The sequence below is a fragment of the Bombyx mori genome, chromosome 19 (genome assembly GCF_030269925.1).
Source record: "Bombyx mori chromosome 19, ASM3026992v2".
Lineage (NCBI taxonomy): Eukaryota > Metazoa > Arthropoda > Insecta > Lepidoptera > Bombycidae > Bombyx > Bombyx mori.
The window spans coordinates 5,847,365-5,867,184 of record NC_085125.1 but is presented as its reverse complement, the minus strand read 5'-3'; the positions used below and the strand labels follow the sequence as shown (position 1 = coordinate 5,867,184).

General features: G+C 35.8%; 1 protein-coding gene and 1 long non-coding RNA gene across 18 annotated transcripts in view; both read left to right on the top strand.

Annotated features, from left to right (window-relative positions):
* Nucleotides 1-19,820, top strand: part of LOC101746167 (dystroglycan 1) — a 91,231-nt gene that overhangs the window by 45,967 nt on the left and 25,444 nt on the right. For all 17 annotated transcript variants that reach the window (XM_062673986.1, XM_062673981.1, XM_062673990.1 and 14 more), the window contains one exon: nt 4,625-4,672. The gene's annotated coding sequence lies outside the window, so the exon portion shown is untranslated. The remainder of the gene's footprint in view (nt 1-4,624; nt 4,673-19,820) is intronic.
* Nucleotides 12,674-13,662, top strand: LOC134200629 (uncharacterized). The gene is made up of 2 exons (XR_009975624.1): nt 12,674-13,183; nt 13,480-13,662. It is a non-coding gene; the product is annotated as an uncharacterized LOC134200629 (long non-coding RNA).

Genomic DNA, 19,820 nt, shown 5'->3' with positions numbered 1-19,820 from the left:
TGTTTATTAGTCTAGCCTCTTTGGGTCTCTCGTGATAGTTTTAACGCAAAGCAATTTAACTTTCCGGTTTGAAATATAAGGTAGTCGTTAATCTATTGTAATCGAGATCTTAAAGGCATGTTTTTTTTTAGTGCTTAGATGAATGGACGAGCTCACAGCCCACCTGGTGTTAAATGGTTACTGGAGCCCATAGACATCTACAACGTAAATGCGCCACCCACCTTGAGATAAAAGTTCTAAAAACTCAGTATAGTTACAACGGTTGCCCTACCCTTCAGACCGAAACGCATTACTGCTTCATGGCAGAAATAGGCAGGGCGGTGGTACCTACCCGCGCGGACTCACAAGAGGTCCTACCACCAGTAAAGATGAGTAGTGTATGAAGATGAGTGACGATATTTGTGTGCGGCTTCCATAAGCGTCGGATCTTCGGTATGCTTTTAACATAAAATTGGCCCGAAATACAAGAAAATAAAGTACCTTATAAACGTTCTATTGGGTGTTAAACACTCGACCTAAAGTAGTGCAGGTGTCGATACCGCTCTCATTTCTGTTTCTTTTAAATTGGCCCTTAGATTAATTTCGGTAACAGCTGTTGCGTCGATAGCAAATTTACGAGCCAATTTAATCGATACGAACAAAATAAATTCCTATTGGTTTGTATTGTTATATTGATATTGTGTTGACGATTGTACTTTATTTTTATTTGGAAAACGAATGTTTATTAATTATTTAATTTAATCGATACGAACAAAATAAATTCCTATTGGTTTGTATTGTTATATTGATATTGTGTTGACGATTGTACTTTATTTTTATTTGGAAAACGAATGTTTATTAATTATTTAATTTAATCGATACGAACAAAATAAATTCCTATTGGTTTGTATTGTTATATTGATATTGTGTTGACGATTGTACTTTATTTTTATTTGGAAAACGAATGTTTATTAATTATTTAATTTAATCGATACGAACAAAATAAATTCCTATTGGTTTGTATTGTTATATTGATATTGTGTTGACGATTGTACTTTATTTTTATTTGGAAAACGAATGTTTATTAATTATTTAATTTAATCGATACGAACAAAATAAATTCCTATTGGTTTGTATTGTTATATTGATATTGTGTTGACGATTGTACTTTATTTTTATTTGGAAAACGAATGTTTATTGACTTTGAACATAACTAAATAACTTCAGTTATATATACTTTGAACCCTTTTGTATGGGCGTGCGGGTCTTGTGTGCGTACGTAAATATAATTAGCATAAGTATTCTGTTTTTATGTACATACTTACATACTTATGTATAGACGCAAATTGTCTCTGAATGACTGGCTAACCAAACAATGACTCACAAGATAACATTGCATGAGCTTCTTGGATCTAATAACCTTGAATAAAATGTTAGAAAATTACGTCAATAATTTTAATACTTGAACAAGATAATGTGAAGCTTGTCTTAGTATTCGTGGCGATAAAAAAATGTTAAACGCATCAAAACAATAAGTGCCTAAAGTTTTTGCTTAATTCTTTACATTATAACTTTATACTTTACTAGCGACCCGCCTCGCTTCGCTTTGGAAACTGTAATTTATTAATGGATGTTATTATGCATGTAAATCTTCCTCTTCAATCACTCTATCTATTAAAAAAAAACCGCATGAAAATCCGTTGTGTAGTTTTAAAGATTTAAGCATACATAGGCATATAGGGACAGAGAAAGCGACTTTGTTTTATACTATGTAGTGATATAAATTAATTTCGTATAAACGATAGCATTCATAAACAAAATTCAACAGCATGTCGGCAGCAGGGTCATAGTCTTCTTATTATAACTATACACATATTATATTACAAACAAAAGAAAATTTTATTATAAAATAGGACTTCCGATAGAGTTCAAAATGAGGTGAAGCCATAAAATGAACGAAGCTCGTGTTAACGGTAAACGCAAAAAGCCGAGGAAGCTTTTCCTTTCAGGCTTCTGAATACCAAATGGTATTGCGAAAGTTTCGAAATGAATATGCGAATGTTTTAAAACGTTACGAGTGTGCGATAAGCGGAGTTCTGAGGCTTTTCGGTTCGTTTAAACCGTCCCCGTATAGGTCGCGGCCTAGTTGGACGATGTTAATTTACTCGCAACCATTTTGAATCTGAACGCTCATCGCTGCTGTAAACTTATTTCATCCCATATATGTACGTACGTCGCCGCATCGTACTTATGTGCTACGTTTTATGAACACGTGCTTACTTTTTATGAGGCAATATTTCACGAATGTTTGTCTGCAATATGGTATCGATTAAGATTTTATTATATTGATTGTTTTATACGTGCCCATGAAGAATACAACTTCAATAAATTATTTACTATTAGTTAGTAAGTACTTTAATAAAATTTATTGCCCACGAAGAACATACATACAGCTTTAAAAATAAGTTTACTATGTTCATTCCATTAGAATTGGGTTAATATTGAGTCATTTTAAAACTAAATGATAAAAGTGCATGTAATGCGGTTATTCCTCTTATTATTTGTCACTAATGATTACTTATAAAAGCGCTTTGTTCTTATAACAAACTAGCCATTAAGTCTCGTCATTAAATTTGGTCATGAATTATTTCGGTACATCAAGTTTTTTTTTTTTCTTATCATGTTAGCTCTATGTTAATTGAAGGTAATTTTGAATGAGTCTTTACGGATCCATCAAATACTATAACTGTTGCATTAGACGCCTTTAGCTCTAACACTAGGAGCAGGCTTGGGCACTTTGATAGTCGTCCTCGTCGAACTCGAACAAAGAGTTCGACGTGGAATCTCAGCTATGCGTCAGCCCGATAAGTTTCTCGCCGAATCTGCTCAGAGGGTCGCAATTTCGATCCGGTAGTAGATTCATTCGCGAAGCAGCTGCTCTTGAGTTGCTAGGTCTCTTTGGAGGCGCTCGGGTAGCTCAAATCAAATCAAATCAAATAAAAAAAGTTTTATTCAACATAAATGAAAGTACATACTTGTTGAACGTCAAAAGAATTACCGCCAATTCACAAGAATTGAATTGGCAAGAAACTCAGCGGGCATGTTTTTTTTTTTTTTTTTTTTAAATATTAGATTTTTATTTTTATTTTACATATTTTTTTTTTTTAAATTACAAGTCTATGACGAAGTGAATGATGCGATTTCGTGTGTGGTTCATTGGTTCCGTATCAATAACCTATTATTGAATAGTAAGAAAACGAAATGTATTAAATTTACTTTAAATCATCTTTAAATGTGAGACAAGTAGATAGTAATGTAATTGTTTCTGAGGAATCATTGGGGCTTGTTGAGTCAACCGTATTTCTTGGTATAACAGTGGACTCCAAACTGCAGTGGGGACCTCATATTCATAAATTGGCGAGTAAGCTTAGCTCTGCAGCATACGCAGTAAAAAAAATTAGAATGTTAACAAATGCGGACACGGCTCGTTTAGTTTACTTTAGTTACTTCCACAGTGTCATGTCCTATGGCATTTTGCTATGGGGCAATGCGGCCGATGTAGAAATGATATTTATTCTGCAGAAAAGAGCTATACGTGCTATTTATAACATGCACTCCATCCCAGTACATCTTTGAAAATTTGATGTATGTTCGTAAACATATTGAGGAGTTTCCTAAGATGTCGGACATACATAATATAAATACTAGGAACAAACACAAGCTTGTTGTGCCGATGAGTAGGTTACATAAGATACGAAATTCATTCGGGTGTTTGTCTGTGCGCCTGTACAACAAAATCCCACAAGATGTTCAGAACCTACATATACATAGGTTTAAGAAAACTATTAAAGAACATCTGTGCAATAAAGCTTACTATAAAGTCAATGATTATCTAGAAGATTGCACAAAGTGGGAATGAGTAGCTCGCTCCGGGAATTTCAATATTGTAAAATTGTTATGTTATAATTACTTATTGTAAATGAATATTTAAAAAAAAAAAAATATGTAAAAATAAATAAAAAATCTATATTGGTATTCTGACTTAACCGTGGACACGTCAAAACACACACTACCATTCAATCTATTCGCGACTTCTATTTTGAGCTCTTGACTGTGAGTGGACACCGTAAGTCATTAATTAGTATTGATTATTTACAAACCTCATTCCACGCGGATGGAATAATTTTTCTACAACGGGATAACTTCAAAATACCCAATACATTGTTTCGAATATTCCAAGCGTATGTCGTTACAGAATTATAAAACAACAGGGGCTTAAATTGAATAGTAGGGCTCATCATCGACAGATAAATTACTGAGGACACAATTAACTACTACTATAATCGCTAGTATTTACGAGTTATGTAATAGTTTCACTAAGATGGTGCGTCGTCTAATTATTTTCTGCAAACCAAAGTTTTATTATGTAACAAATATTCACTAGAAAGAAATCTTGAAATTTAACATGAGAACACAACTAGTTCGTGCAAAGCAACCAGCGGACGATCACGCGAACGCGTCACGAAACTATAAAAAAATACAAGAGCAATTTCAAAGTTGGAACCGAAATGCGAAGAATCTACCAGTTTCGACATAACACGGGTAGTTAATTTTACGATAACATTGTTTTTTGTTTTTGTTACAGGTTAAATAGTTCCTGAAACGCCGTCCGTTTCGGCTTCAATATAAACAAGTAAGTAGAAAATAACATTGAGCTTTACATTCCTTGTAAATAAACAAAGTAATTCGGCGCAGCGTAAGCGGCACGTCGCGTCGGCTAACAAATAAAATTACTTGATGTACAAATTGATTTTTGCAAATAACCTTACTTTTGTCTGAGTCAATGACGTTCATCGTCTTTTCGCAGTAAAAGTGTACGATTTCCAAAAATATTCGAAATTGAGTTAATATGCGGAATCATTTGGTATCACCAGTATTTTTCTCATAAAAACTGTCAAAAGAGCGTAGTTTACTTTTAGTTTTTTTTTTTTAGTTTACCTATATTTTGATTACTATTAACAAAATAAATACATAATTTTATCTTACTTTAAAAGACAGATAATGTATCTGGTAAAAAAAATAATGTTGCAAAGATGATTAATATTAAAAATGTTAAACATATTAAACCTTTAAAACACTCTCCTGTAAAATTAGTAAGTTTTGAGATTATATAGTTTTAATGCGAGAAGACGTCATCTTTAAGCATCAACTGTAAATGGCCTCTCATTTTTGTTTTTATCGAAACCGCTTTCGGTAATACGGTAATGAAAGTCTGATAACGCGCCCGCATTCTGCATAATTAAGAATGAAACATTTATGCCCTACCAACTTTTGAGGAAAGAGTGATTCCCAGAAGCGAATAATATTCATTTAGAGTGAACGTGCGATCAATATGTAAACATGACCGCTTGTTTCTTTAGTTTGCATTTAGTTTACATCCGTCGATCGAATCTCGGACGTATTTCGGATGAAATCATCTAACAAAGCGTGGTTTTCTTGGGTGATTTTGCTGTGGAAATTACTTGGATATACATCAGTAATGCGGTGTATATCCAGCATCGGACCCACTTCAGGTTATGAATGCGCCAACGTATTTATAAATCTTTAAATATCCTGCAATTTACTGGTGCTAGGATCTCTTGTGAGTTCGCACGGGTAGGTAGCACACCACCCTGCCTATTTCTGCCGTGAAGCAGTAATACGTTTCGGTTTGAAGGGTGGGGCAGCCGTTGTACCTATACTTGAGACTTTAGAACTTATATCTCAAGGTGGGTGGCGCATTCACGTTATAGACTTCTATGGGCTCCAGTAACCACTTAACACCAGGTGGGCTCTGAGCTCGTCCATCCATCTAAGCAATAAAAAAAACTTAAATATTATGTTTGCCTTATAAAAAGCTAAACGTAACTAGTGCTCAACAAAAACAAAATTTAAATCAGTTTATCAATAAGGTAGTTATAGATGTATAGAACGCAGGAATGACGTCAAAGCTCGCGTGTGCCGTTGAAATTCTAAACTAACAAAGAGCATTTCCCCTGTGTCTCCAATAATTTCAAATGCTTGGTTCTCGGGACTTCGTCAACTGAAATAATTTATTTCTTCTATAAACATGTTAAATGTTAAACATGTTAATTTCCGATTATTTATTAAAGCCGCAGAAAAAGCGTGTTTAGTATAATATGTGATCACTATCGTTCACGGACAGCTGCAAAGTCTATATACTGCATGGGTTTACGACCGTATCTTTATGCGAATGCACAGCTGCAAATAAATAGTATAATGCTAAAGACCAGCGATTAATATGGCTGTTTACCTTTGTGTTTTATCGTTCTCTTTTTAGCTGAAGCAAAATGTATACTGCATATTTTATTTTTTTAGTACCATTATACTCTAAATTACTACGTATAACTGCCAGTAACTGAGAACCTTTGCCTACTAAAAGTTTCAATATAACTAGGGAAACTCGTATGTCCCATTCTTTACTCGTTGACCGTTTCTTACCCTTCTAATCTCCTAAACGTGATCAGATTTTTAAACAGAAATTCGAAATGTTCGCCTTCGCATCGAATGAGGTAGATTACATTGTTAACAACGCCTGTCCAATACTCGTATCTTATTTAATATGAAAATATGTAGACAGAGCCAAGTATTGCTAATTGGAGAATTGTATCACTGAATTTGTTCTTAAACTTTTTGTAATGCAATGCAATGCAACAACTGGCATAATCCAACCTAGGGCAGGCTGTAACTTAAGTTGCCATAAAAGCAAAATCATAAAGATAAAGAAGCAGTCGACAGAAACATCAGAATCACATTTATAAATTGTGTACTTTTTACATAGTTATATTATTGTAATGTACACGAGTGCTTCAATATTTACTCCCTTATTTTATTATCTAAGTTGAACATAAAAATTCACGGTGGACGTGATTTAAAATAGTTTCTGTATCTCATAGATCTGAAAAAAGTACTATTTATATTAATTGGGTGAGGGCGATAGAGAGAGAGATCTGCTCCGCACTAAACGCTCACTCTCCCCCCTTTGCCTTTTCATGAGTTCTGTCTCAGGCGAGGTTCGGACGTGGTTTGTTGAGCGACAGGAAGTTTTAGTCGGTTCAACTCCGACATACCCCGACCGCCATCCCCTATAGAGGGCGGAAGTCCGGCGATTTCCTCCTGACAAAAAAAAAGTATATTAATTGATCTTCAAACTTGGCCACTAAATTGACACACAGCGAAATACCGAATCGTGCGTGCTCTTAACGTTCCCTTCCACTGGTACTTAAGATAAAATATAAGGCAGTTGGATAGGAAAACAGGCGAGCTATTACTACCGTTGACGAATAATAGCAATACATCGATGAGGGAGGAGTCGCTAATTCGTTTCTCCCGATTAATTGTCGATAAACCAATGTCATTAAAGCCAAATTAACATTTTTTTTTATTTCTAAGATGGGTAGACTAGTTTGCGGCCCACCTGGCGTTAAGTGGTTACCGGAGACATGAGTTCAAAGGTCTCACTTTTAACAGTACAACGGTTGCCTCGCCCTTCAAACCAAAACGCATTACTGCTTCACAGCAGAAAAAGGCAGGGTATACCTACTCGTGCAGCCTCAAGACATCCTACCACCAGTAATTACACAAATACAACAACGATGATACAAATAATACTGAACTTAAATAACACAAAGTATATTATGTACTTCACAAATAGTTTGATAACACTTTTGCTGTCAAAATACACCTGCACAAAATGGTGCGGGCAGGTGCAATTTGTAATGAAGGCAATGCTCTTTTAGATCAGCTTGCATTACGAATTATGAATGTTAATTTATTACCTGGATTACGGTATGTCTTATGTTAAGTGGTCACTGTCTCTCGTGGCAACATGCGAAACCTTAAATATTTCAAACCTTACCTTTGTAAAAGGACATGTCAATCTCTGTTCTGATATAACGGAAATTTATGCTAGGGGCGGATGATACGCGGCATAAATGATCTGTGGAAACTTGACGAACTAAATGAACTGCTAATTCGTAATCAAGAATATTTTTCTAAAATGTGGCAAATACATGGTAGTGTGTGTAATGTTTTTTTTTATTGTTTTAATTTTTTTTATTCATAATAAAAAAACTAGCAACCTTAACTCCTTCTCTATATTCTCAATAAGTGTGGGAAACATACGCCTCCGTCCACGCAATTTTCGTAAAAAAGGTACAAAGTTTTTGCTTCAAATATTAATAAATGTAATGTGTCGCATGAACTGTGAAAATCGTTGAAAATTAAGACGAGCCATCTGTGTTTCACACGTATTCGCCTGGCACCTGTGTAACCAAAATGTAAATGGGGATGGGTATATTGTCATAGGTTCAATGGCACGTCTAGACGAGTTGTATCGGAAACGTGCCTCCCTTGTCAAGATCATAACAATAGTCGAATTAAGTTCGTAGACGTGTAAAGAGTAAACTATTCAAATTGAACCTCATAAAATGAATATTCTGGAATACAATATAGACAAGTAAATATTTGCTGTAGATATAGAAAAGAAAACAGTTAAAAGTGGAATTGAATTGTAACATGAGTTTTAGTCTTTTTGATAAAAACAAAATCAAGTTAATCATGTTATGGATAAAAAAAAACTCGATTGAAAATGTATAAAAAATATAACTTTTTACTAGCGATCCGCCCTCGCTTCGTCTCGGAAACATTAAATTTTATTATTGGGAAACCCGCGGTTATTGTCGTACCGCGGGCGACGCCGCGAGGCGAAGCTATAAAGTAGCCTAAGTTACTCCTTATATCATCAGCTACCTAACAGTGAAAGTCTCGTCAAAAACAGTTCAGCCGTTCCAGAGATTAGCCGGAACAAACAAACAAACAGACAGACAGACAAAAATTGTAAAAAATGTTAATTTGGTGTATGTACCGTATATATATTCATAGGCATGTAGTAAAAAGCGGTTATTTCAATATTACAAACAGACGCTCTAATTTTATTTATATGTATAAATAAACGCCCATCAGCCAAAGATAAGTAATACATATACAATTTTACATACAAAGGCCGAAACGAATTGATAAACACAAAACTGAGATTACAATCTACACGCAGCCAGACAAATAAATTGCAGTTCTCCGAAATTGCCCATAAAGAGAGGTGTATTTGGGACTAACGTCGCGTAAATCACAGTCGTGTCGGCTCCACCGCTGTACCCCACTGTATGTATAGGTCCAAATGGAACATCATTTAAAGTATTATTACGCACTCCCCCGTTGATTGTCGTTCACAGTTGTATACCGTTATAATCATGTGCTAAACAAAAAAAGGTTTTAAAATATATTTATCCTATACTGCAATCTATACTGTCGATGGGGCAGAAAGATCCTGGAGTGGCGACCACGTACTGGCAAGCGCAGTGTGGGACGGCCACCTACTAGATGGACCGACGACCTAGTAAAAAGCGCTGGGTCTCGTTGGATGCAGGTGGCAATGGACCGGTCGCACTGGAAATCTATTGGAGAGTCCTATGTTCAGCAGTGGACGGCGATAGGCTAAAATGATGATGATGATGACTGTAATCTACGGCAGTGTTACAGAAATTATGTAGAGAATTGTGAAAATATTAAAAACACTGTCAGTATCGTTCGTGATTACGAAAACTAGCTTTGCGTCAGAATGTGCATAATAAGGCAAATAAACGAAAGGTTAAATCGTATTATGTAGTAGAAAAATCAAATAAATCTAAGATTCGTAATGTTGAAAAATGTTTATAAAGATATATGGTGTTTTGTGAGTTTTACTTCAGTCCTGAATGGTGCGTGCGTGTCCAGGCCGTGGATCGCAAGGTTACGTCAGTACTGTCTCAACAAAAGTTTAATTATGTATTTAACAAGAAACGAGCGTCTCTCCCAGAGTCGCCGTAAATCACAGACGGGTACAGACAGACGCTACGAACGATCGCGCCAGCTTTACTTATGTACCTATGTGACTTCGAATTGGGTCCCGAATGTACAAGACCGAAATGTATGTACGTAAGTGCGTATTTTAACTGTATTTTTCTGGATTTATTTCTAATTTCCCGGTAAGTAATAAAATTCTTCGACTAACTAAGCGATAGAAAATGGCACGCCCAACGCATTGTAGTGTGATATAATTTTCTATTTTACAATTCCGTTTGTCGCCGATGGCGCTTGACGAAAAGCTGAATCGCGCTATCGTTGTGTTACCCCCGAAATTATATCACATATTTTGATAGTACATAAATCGATTTTAAGACTTCTTAGTTTAAACACTACACAAGTGCAACGTGTGAATGTGTTGAACGCGAGCTACGTAGTAGGCGTAGTGGGTGTGTCAAATTATTTTCGTTACGGAATTTTTTGATTCAGTCGACGCGCTCAAGGTCCGCGATAGAAGCTATGCAATAGGTTAATAAATACATATATCGTTCTGTTTATCGTTTATCGGTTTCCTCGTCACTTGGAATCTAAACTTGGAGGCTAAATCACCTCTTGCTGACAATTAGAATAAGTCATCATTATCACAATTAATTGCAAATACAAGTTTGTATGTCTGTGCTACGAACTAATTGCGAAGTTTCAGGACCAAACGCTGAGTGTAACAACCATGACATGTCATGGTAAAACATAAACAGACTATCGTAATAAATGCATACGAAAAAATCGCTTGTCTATGCTGTTAAAGTTGACACATGTCGATTTGGGTCATGTTTACTATTGCAAAACGCATTGTCGTCGAAGTGAAATAAAAGATAGATTTTTTTTCCATCTTTGCAAACTAATAAACGAGCGAAAGCCAAGCGAAAATCATCATCGAAATGTACATCTAAAACATTCAATGTACTCGTTTTATGTCAAATGGAAATGCGTTCCATTATAATCACGGCTTTTATAATACGACAAAAGGAATGCTCTTAAGGCCCGGCCTGCGTTCAAGGAACACTGATCTCCATAACACTTTACGGGAAACGTTCTCAGCGCACTCGACATATAACTATTGCATCAACCTGTTCTGAAAAAAAAATAAAGGTCTGTTATTTCGTGTACGCGTATCGCTGATTCGAATGCGTTCAAGCTTTGTATAGTTGTACCATTGAGGTATGATGATATATGCCACCCGATTTCAAGAAGTTGTTTGAAAATTTAGCCTAAACCATCGGCGGGCGTAGTTCGGATTCACCAATTTGTATGAACGTGCATGTGTACATTTCGCCTCACATATTGTCTAACTGCAGTGGGAGGTCCCCTAAATTAGTGCAGTAGAATGGCCTCGAGCAGGGAGAGATGGCGCGACATCGTGAGACGCATCAAGTCTGCCCCTTCCAACACTACATGACGATCACGACCACTCTGTCAAGAGTGACACGATTGAGAAGAAGAATTGTCTAACAGTTGGTTATTGTTGGTCAGAATTTCTATGTTTTGTCTTAAAGTAAGCAGCGATATTAAATATTGTAACTATGATGTGGTGTTTTCTTGATGTAGTAGCTGCTAAACGTCATATGATGCTTGATGGATAGAACGGCGTGCCTCTGACGAGTAGCTATTCCATATACTATACTAATACAACTACCAGGACACAGATCCTAAAGATACTTAGAAATTTATAACTAAATACATAGCTAGACTTCTAATCTGTGTTCATGAACAATTCCCGCATTGTTAAAGAATGAAATATTATTATAATAAAAATCTACACGGGTAATAATGTACATATATTTACGAATATTACGCATATTTGAGTATTTTATTCCTAACGGTAAATTTTGCTTTATTGTAAACAGAAAGAAAATTGTGCAAACAAAGTCGAGATTAACTCAGACGTGAGTTTTCATATTAAACCATAGAGGGAAGTAAAATTTAAAAGGCTCTAAGGTATAGGCATATAAAATTAAAAGGAAAAAATTGAAATTAATTGTCATTAAAGCAATGTTAATGCGAAACGTTATCAATCAATAATCTTCGCTGCCGAAGATATTAAACGAGCTACCATAAAGTTGAGGTACGCGCCCAACGATTATAATTTACGATCGAACCATAAAGTAACATCGCTGTGTGGAAATGGGTGAATCATTTTAGCATTGTCATAAAAAGAGATCCTATATTTTCTGTACCTACTATTATAAAACTAACAGAAGTACGACTTCAGTATTTAATTACGATATAGTATCTTATTGTATCACCTTTTTGTCGGTATGTTTGTTTTACTATTGGACCGTTTTCGATGGTATATTTTGCGAATTAAATCTAGTGAATTATACGAATACGCGATGAATTCCCAGTTCAAATTATTCCAAATGTAACTGTAATTCTAAATGGATTCCGAATGCCAGAAACAAGCTCGCGAAAGGTTCGATTTTTAATATTCTCGACTTCATTTTATTGTTTTTCCATTCTTATAATTTTTTCTAGATTAAATTTATAATAATTTAGATTCCGTTTCTCTTATAAGTCCTACTCAATATTACTCTCAATTAGTCAAGATCCTCTGTAATGAGGGAGCGATGGAGAACAAAGAAGTGAAGGTGGGCAGTCAGCTCTTTTAACTTCTGCCCCCATTTGTTTTGTCATATCCAAGTGCATCTATTTTTCGGTCGTATCAAAGGAGACGCAAAGTTTTTGCTGCAGTATAATAATGACATGTGCATCAAAATACTGCGCGGCTCACGCAAGCTGAAAACAATAGCCACTTTGACTCTTACGCTCGGCCGTGCTGGGTGGGCCATCAATAGTTTTTGAAAGAATCTTAAACAAGCGTACAAGTCGACTGCATATTTATAGCATCTAAATACTGAGAACTATGTCATTATGATGCACACAGGCTCCGGAGAAGCACGTGACTTCCGTTTTTAAAATAGATTGACGAGCGTCGTTGCGATTCAGCATCGTATTTTTAAGGCCATTCTCTGGAATGTAGCGATGAAATAAATTATTCGGAAAACATAGTTTTGAAAATTAAATAAGGTTTAAATACACTTCATATTTATCTTCGATCAACAATAGTAACTAGATTTCGGGTCGGCGCAAAAATCCGTCTCGTTAAATAACAGCGCACTTGAAATGTGAGCTCTTATTTTGTTTAGTTCAGTTCAGACACAGCCAATGTCAACCCGTCTCGTGTGTATTCAAAAGTTGCAAAAAATGCCCGAAAAAGCAATTTAACGGCCGGAGTATCTTACTTTCGGTAAGTACATGAAGTATACGTTATATTTTAAGCTTTAAACTAATAAATAATGTGAAATTTTAAACAAAATTACCGATTTTCAACCACCGCTACAAATGTTGGCCAAGGCTCGCCAACACTTGGACAAAATTTTTGTTTAACAGAAAAGTAAATGCATGGAGTAGATTTGTGTTGTAATAATTTTTAAAAATTTGTTAGCAGTACTTCAAAATTGGTTAGTTAAAATTGGTTAATTCTGCTTTTGTGTCTGTTTGTTGGATTCTCATTGGATACTTAGCTTTCCTTTTTTATTTTAGCTTTCCTAGCAATCACGTGTGCAGAATGGATCTCGGTTGTCGCCAGAGAAAGAAGAGATTACTTTTATAAGCCAGCTAAGAACTCCACTCATTGACACTGGACATCTTTGCCTTCCGTGTTCACGGCTACTGAAATGTGACCGAAGCATTGTAATAAAAATATCGCGCTTAAAACCGTTTAAACGTTGTTTTATTATATGTACTAGTCGCAAAAACATAAAAATGTACTATAAAAATATCTATTACACAAAACGTAACGCTAATAAAATAATAAGTAATGTATAGATACCAACAAACATAAATCCTCAAAACATAAAAAGTAAACTTTTACTTTTATTCATTTAATAAAATATTTTAGTGTTCAACGCGACTCCGTTACCTCCTGTAGTAAATAGAAATTGAAATTTCAAGAAGCAAAAATAAATAAAAGAAAACGATGTTAGTTCTCAAATCTATAACGGAAAAAATTACTTTATTTGTTGGCGCATAAGGTTCATTTAACATTAAAGGTTGTTTAACATATGCCTTTTCATTTGTAAGTGACAGGAGTAATTTATTGCTTTGTGACGAATGATCGTAAGTATTAGATAATGTTTTGGAGATTTGGAACTTTATTACAAGGTGGCATAGTTGTAATTAGTTTGAACTTAAAACTGTTTCAAAACTTTTTTCTCCGTTTGTTGTAAACCAACGTAGCTATGTATGTGTATATTCACGCGGACAGTTTTTGCTTCGATTTTGTACGTGTCCCTTTATCTAGTTACAATTGTTGATCGAAGATATTTATCGATGCTAAGATTAACACTGGGACGTGTACCGGTTGGGTTTTTTATATACGTACTTATTATGAATAGAGTTCACTAGGTCTCACGTAAATAGTCTGTTATCGACATGTTCCCCGCTAGCGTAATCAGTAAGCGCATAGTAGTAAGAAGTATAATGTGCTTTATAAAGATGTTAATTAATAAAAACATTGGACGTAGAACGGAAGAAACGATGAAAACTAGATGTGATTTGAACCGTTTTCATTAAACACAATACAACATACTAAACTGGGCTGCTTACTTCTTTGTCTTTGTATAGGTAATTTAATGTATCTTACTTTGACAGTCGCTGGGGAAATCTTAGCTTGGAAGCTAAACTCTACGTTTTGTTTCAAGCACAATCCCTTAAAACTAGTGACTATCATAGAGAAGTAATATCGTTCGATTTAAAAAACCAAAAACTGATCGTCGGTTTTTAGTCTAGAAAAACTGGTAGTACGTAATGTGACCCTGTATGAAGTATCTATATGCGTTCGAAGGGAGGGGCAGCTGCTATACGATACAATTGAGACCTTATGTCTTAAGGTGAGTGAAGCGATTCTGGTTTTGAGGTCTATGGGCGCCGGTAACCACTTCACAGCAGGTCGACGGTGAGCTTGTTCATGTCAATGCGATAAATAAATTCATGCCATCTTCGTGGTTTTTTTGTAAATTAAAAGTGTTCGTATTAATTAGTGAGGCTTAGTATAAAATCTGACACGCCAACTATCGAATACATTGTATTATTGAAGTTTATGCGGAGTCTGATTACTAGCTGACCTAAATACGCGGTGTATACCACAACTGCCTATTTCCTGTCGCCCGCCCTTCCGTATACTGGTTGGCATGGCACGGGAAAATTTCACTAGGAAAACATGAAGCTATAATCCGAGGAACATTTTACCGTTGTGACGTTCCGATGTATAATACGACCTCCCAATAAAATAATACAACACGAGCAATAATAAATAGTATGTATATGTATTGGTAGACGTCTGGCAGTAAAAAATCTTGTCAGCAAATTTAAGATCACTGAAATCGTTATGTCCAAACTAATTGTAATAATTATACGCAAAAGGAGCGCTTCAGTATCACTGAAGTAGGTCTATGTTCAGTATCGAATTACAGAGACCTGCCAAAATTAAGTAGTTCAATATTTATATTGAGCTAATATGTGCTGCCCTATATTCGCAATATGCCAGATGACCATAAATTCGTCCATGCTGTTTTGTTACAAATCAGAAGCTATCGATATCATCCTAGGTCTATGAGCTACTATCACTACTTCCTCATAATTCGTCAGTGGTATTTTCTAAACTAAACTCTGTTAATGGGTCCGGGCATTTCCTATATTCGCAATATTATGCCAGATGGCCACAAAATCGTCCATGCTGTTTTGTTACAAATCAGAAGCTATCGATATCATCCTAAATCTATGAGTTACTATCACTACTTCGTCATAATTCGTCAGTGGTATGTTCTAAACTAAACTCTGTTAATGGGTCCGGGCATTTCCTATATTTGCAATATTATGCCAGATGGCCACAAAATCGTCCATGCTGTTTTGTTACAAATCAGAAGCTATCGATATCATCCTAGGTCTATGAGCTACTATCACTACTTCCTCATAATTCGTCAGTGGTATTTTCTAAACTAAACTCTGTAAATGGGTCCGGGGCATTTCGGTCGCTAAGCGTTCATGTACAATTTTAACGCAGTTAAGATCTTTTCCATGTCTCAAAGTACCTGTAATCATATCGTGGTACTCCAGTGACTGCTTTATCTCAGGTGCATCGAATACGTTTTTAGGTAAAGTATGGAATGTAATGCTGTTATGCCATCTGACAAGTACTGTTCTCAATCCACCATTACTGACGTGTCTTTGGAAATGCTATCCATAACGGTAGGTAGCAACCCGGCACCGTCCTTTGCGCGGTCGATCTCCATATACAACGGTAACCAGTTAAGACGAAGTTGGCCGTAAAGTGGTCTGTAGTACTGCAATGGCAAAAATACCGTTTAGTACAACACTAAGTCACTTCTTTGTTCAATTTTAATTCAACGCTTCAGCAATATTTTTTATCATTGCTATACTCGTAATATAAAGTAAGATTCTTTACTGTCTTAATGCAAATCGACCCTAACACACATAACAAAAATTAGAAATTTTAATTTATAAAAATGCTATGTCTGTTATTTTACAAATCTATTACACTCACTTTCAAGTGTTTCGCCTGAAGGAACGGGTTTTAATCAAAATATGATCGTCGTGTTTAATTTTGGAAGCTATGAGAGTAATATTTATACAGAATCGTGTAGAGAGACTTCGTCGGGGGAAAAGATCCATTGTGGTAACCCTCTTATTCGACCCCTCGCGACGTAAGGGTAAGCCCTCGAAGTGCCTGGCAGCATCCAAAGCTCTTGCAAACTTAAAATAGAATGCTTTACAAAACTTAAATTGATTTTTTTGAGCATTGTATGAATTTATAAACAGGGGAAATTTTAATGTATGTATATATAAAATTTTCAAATAAATTGCGCCTTAAATTTGATTTCCTTATTTTTGTGTATTATATAAATATATTATTTAAACTATTAAATTTAGCTGTAGATACAAGAAGTAATTAAATGAGTTTAATGATGTTTAATTTTCATTAGATAATGTGCTATATCACAAATAATTTGTGCGATGACATGAGAAGTGATAAGAAAATGCTTGACTACTTAGTAAACGTATTCATAAGATTGGAATGGGTAAGCTATTTTGTAATTTTAAGCGACGCTTACAAAACCTCATTTGTATCGGTGCAGGGACGCAATTTATGGTTTCGCAGCGCGCTATTTATACGTCCTTGTTCTATATTTACAAAATAGAAATAATCCTACAAGTAATACAGGTTCCGGACAACCTTCAGTCTAGCAAGCAAAGACCTGACCTACAATAGCATCATTCTTTCCACGGTTCTAAAAGACGTTAAACGGATACGCCGGAGAATGGGTAACATCGTTATCTGAGAATCATACGGCCGTCTAGTGTAGTGGTAAGTGACATGGTTACTACACAAGGGGGTCGCGGGTTCGAATCCCGCCAAGGGAAGATATTTGTATGATAAATATAAATGTCTTTTCCAGGGTTATGGATGTATATTAAATATATGTATGTGTATAATAAAAATCTTACATTTATTTCCGTTATCTGGTACCTGTAACACAAGTTCTTTACGAACTTATCACGGGACCAGTTAACGTGGCGTGATTGTTAGTAAAAATTTATATTTATATTTATTTATATTTATACCAGCGGACTACGATTGCCATCTTGTATTTACTGATAGGATGGTTGGTATGGCGCATTGCAAGCCCTTACGAGTTGGTACCACCATCGAAGCGAAGCAGCCGTGCGGTTTGGTTTGAAGTGTAGGACAGCCGTTATACGGAACAATTTAGACTTTGATTTCGGATCTCAAGATGTGTGGCGGTATTCACATTGAGAGATCTATGGGCTGCAGTAATCACGTTAAAATCGGACAGGCTTGGAGTTCGTTTACACGTAAAATAAGTTGAAGGAGGATTTCATTTTGCAGGAGTCTCTCACTATAATTCTAATATGGTTCAGGTTTTATTACTGCCATTCCTAGTCCTGTTTACGCTACATCGTCAGTCATTTCATTTTCCTTGGCACCCAAATTTCCAAGTAGACAAAACTATATTATTACGTCCACTTAGTTTATTAAGGATTTCAATTAAGTCCAGTTCAGGTTGAGCCCGTGAGCTGACCTCCGAGAGTCCGGGAGTAAGTAGAATAGTCTCTTAGGCTACCAGCGAATAGATAGGAAAAAGCCATTCCAGTCTCTGTGGGGAATCTATTGTATATATCATCAGCACTTTAAGGATAGCCTGGCTACAGCTGAGAATGTGTATTATTTTTGTTTACTTACAATTATAATTTAAGGGTAGTTAGCACATTTTTTTTTAGCTTAGTTGATTGGACGAGCTTACAGCCCACCTGGTGTTAAGTGGTTACTGGAACTAATAGACATCTACGACGTCATCCACCACCCACCTTGAGATATCAGTTCTAAGATCTCAGTATAGTTACAACGGCTGCCCTGCCCTTCAAACCGAAACGCATTACTGCCTCACGGCAGAAATAGGCAGGGTGGTGGTACCTACCCGCGCGGACTCACAAGAGGTCCTACCACCAGTAATTACGCAAATTATTATTTTGCGGATTTTATTTTTCTTACACGATGTTATTCCTTCACCGTGGCAGTCAATCGTGAACATTTGTCGAGTGCGAATTTCATTAAAAAAATTGTTACCCGCCTGGGATTCGAACACTGGCGCATCGCTCACACGAATGCACCGAACGTCTTTGTCCTTTAGACCACGACGACTTCTAACAATATTCAAATGCCGACGGATAAACCCTTAGTAGTCAGTGACCACGAAAACTGTTAAGTACTCGAAGCGTCGGAAGTGACCAAATCAAAAAATAGCGCGTGATTAAATCGCAAAATTAATTTTAATTATGTCAAACCTTAATTTTGAGACTCCCAAGTTCTTGAATTATTGCTAATGATATTTAATGATTTAAATTCCGTTTTGGTGAATTAATGCTTATTACAAATTTAACCAAGAAATATCACATAAGTCGTAAAATATAGGGAGTGTTCCTCGACCTCTTAAACGAAGTTGGTGCCGTGCCATTCTTGACAGAAATAATGATTTACGTCCTGCGAACATTTACAGCAGTTGAAGCTTTTAAGCGCTAATGGCTCGCAGTTCATAAGAACTTGACCCTTTATCACAGAGGAGTGCTTTTAATTTGGAAAGACCCAATTACCTTATAGTGACCATTATTTTAAATATTTAAGTGGAGTGTTATAGTTAGTCGATTCAAATTTTAACTATAGTGAATTAGTGTTCACCGTTATAACTAGTATCAACTTACTAAAATTTTATTTATTGTGTTTTAAATCTTTATTTTCAAATACACTAACTAATTCAAGAAAATTATGCTCTAAAAATTACATTTTGTAATAACCGCAACATTACCATCAGTTTTCTTAAGCCCCTTTCCCCAGAGATAACGAGGGTTCCGATTGTTTGCTCCTTAGGCCGACGTCATATCTTGTAAGTACCAATCTGTTTGTTCAAACAAGCTGATATTTCACTGTTCGATTCATTCGTACTTTAGGGACAAACCTTATTTCTTACAAATAAATGTTAATGCAAAGATACCCGAGCGTTTTCTTTGCCGGTACGAGCGCTATTAATTCTAAAAGGAATATAAAAGTATTCCCTGAAGTGAGTTTCGCGACAGCATGCTAAGGAAGGCGGGGAGTGTTCAAAAGCTCATTCTATTTGTGTCCAATCATTATGCGCCGCCACGCGCCTTTAACTGTGTAACAGTACCGGTCTCATTTCCGTTTGCCGTCCCTACTCCTTTTTCTATATTACCATGTCATTTGTATTTGGATATTTAACAGAAATCTGACTACGACACGCAATGAGTAAATCAAAGAAATCTGTGTC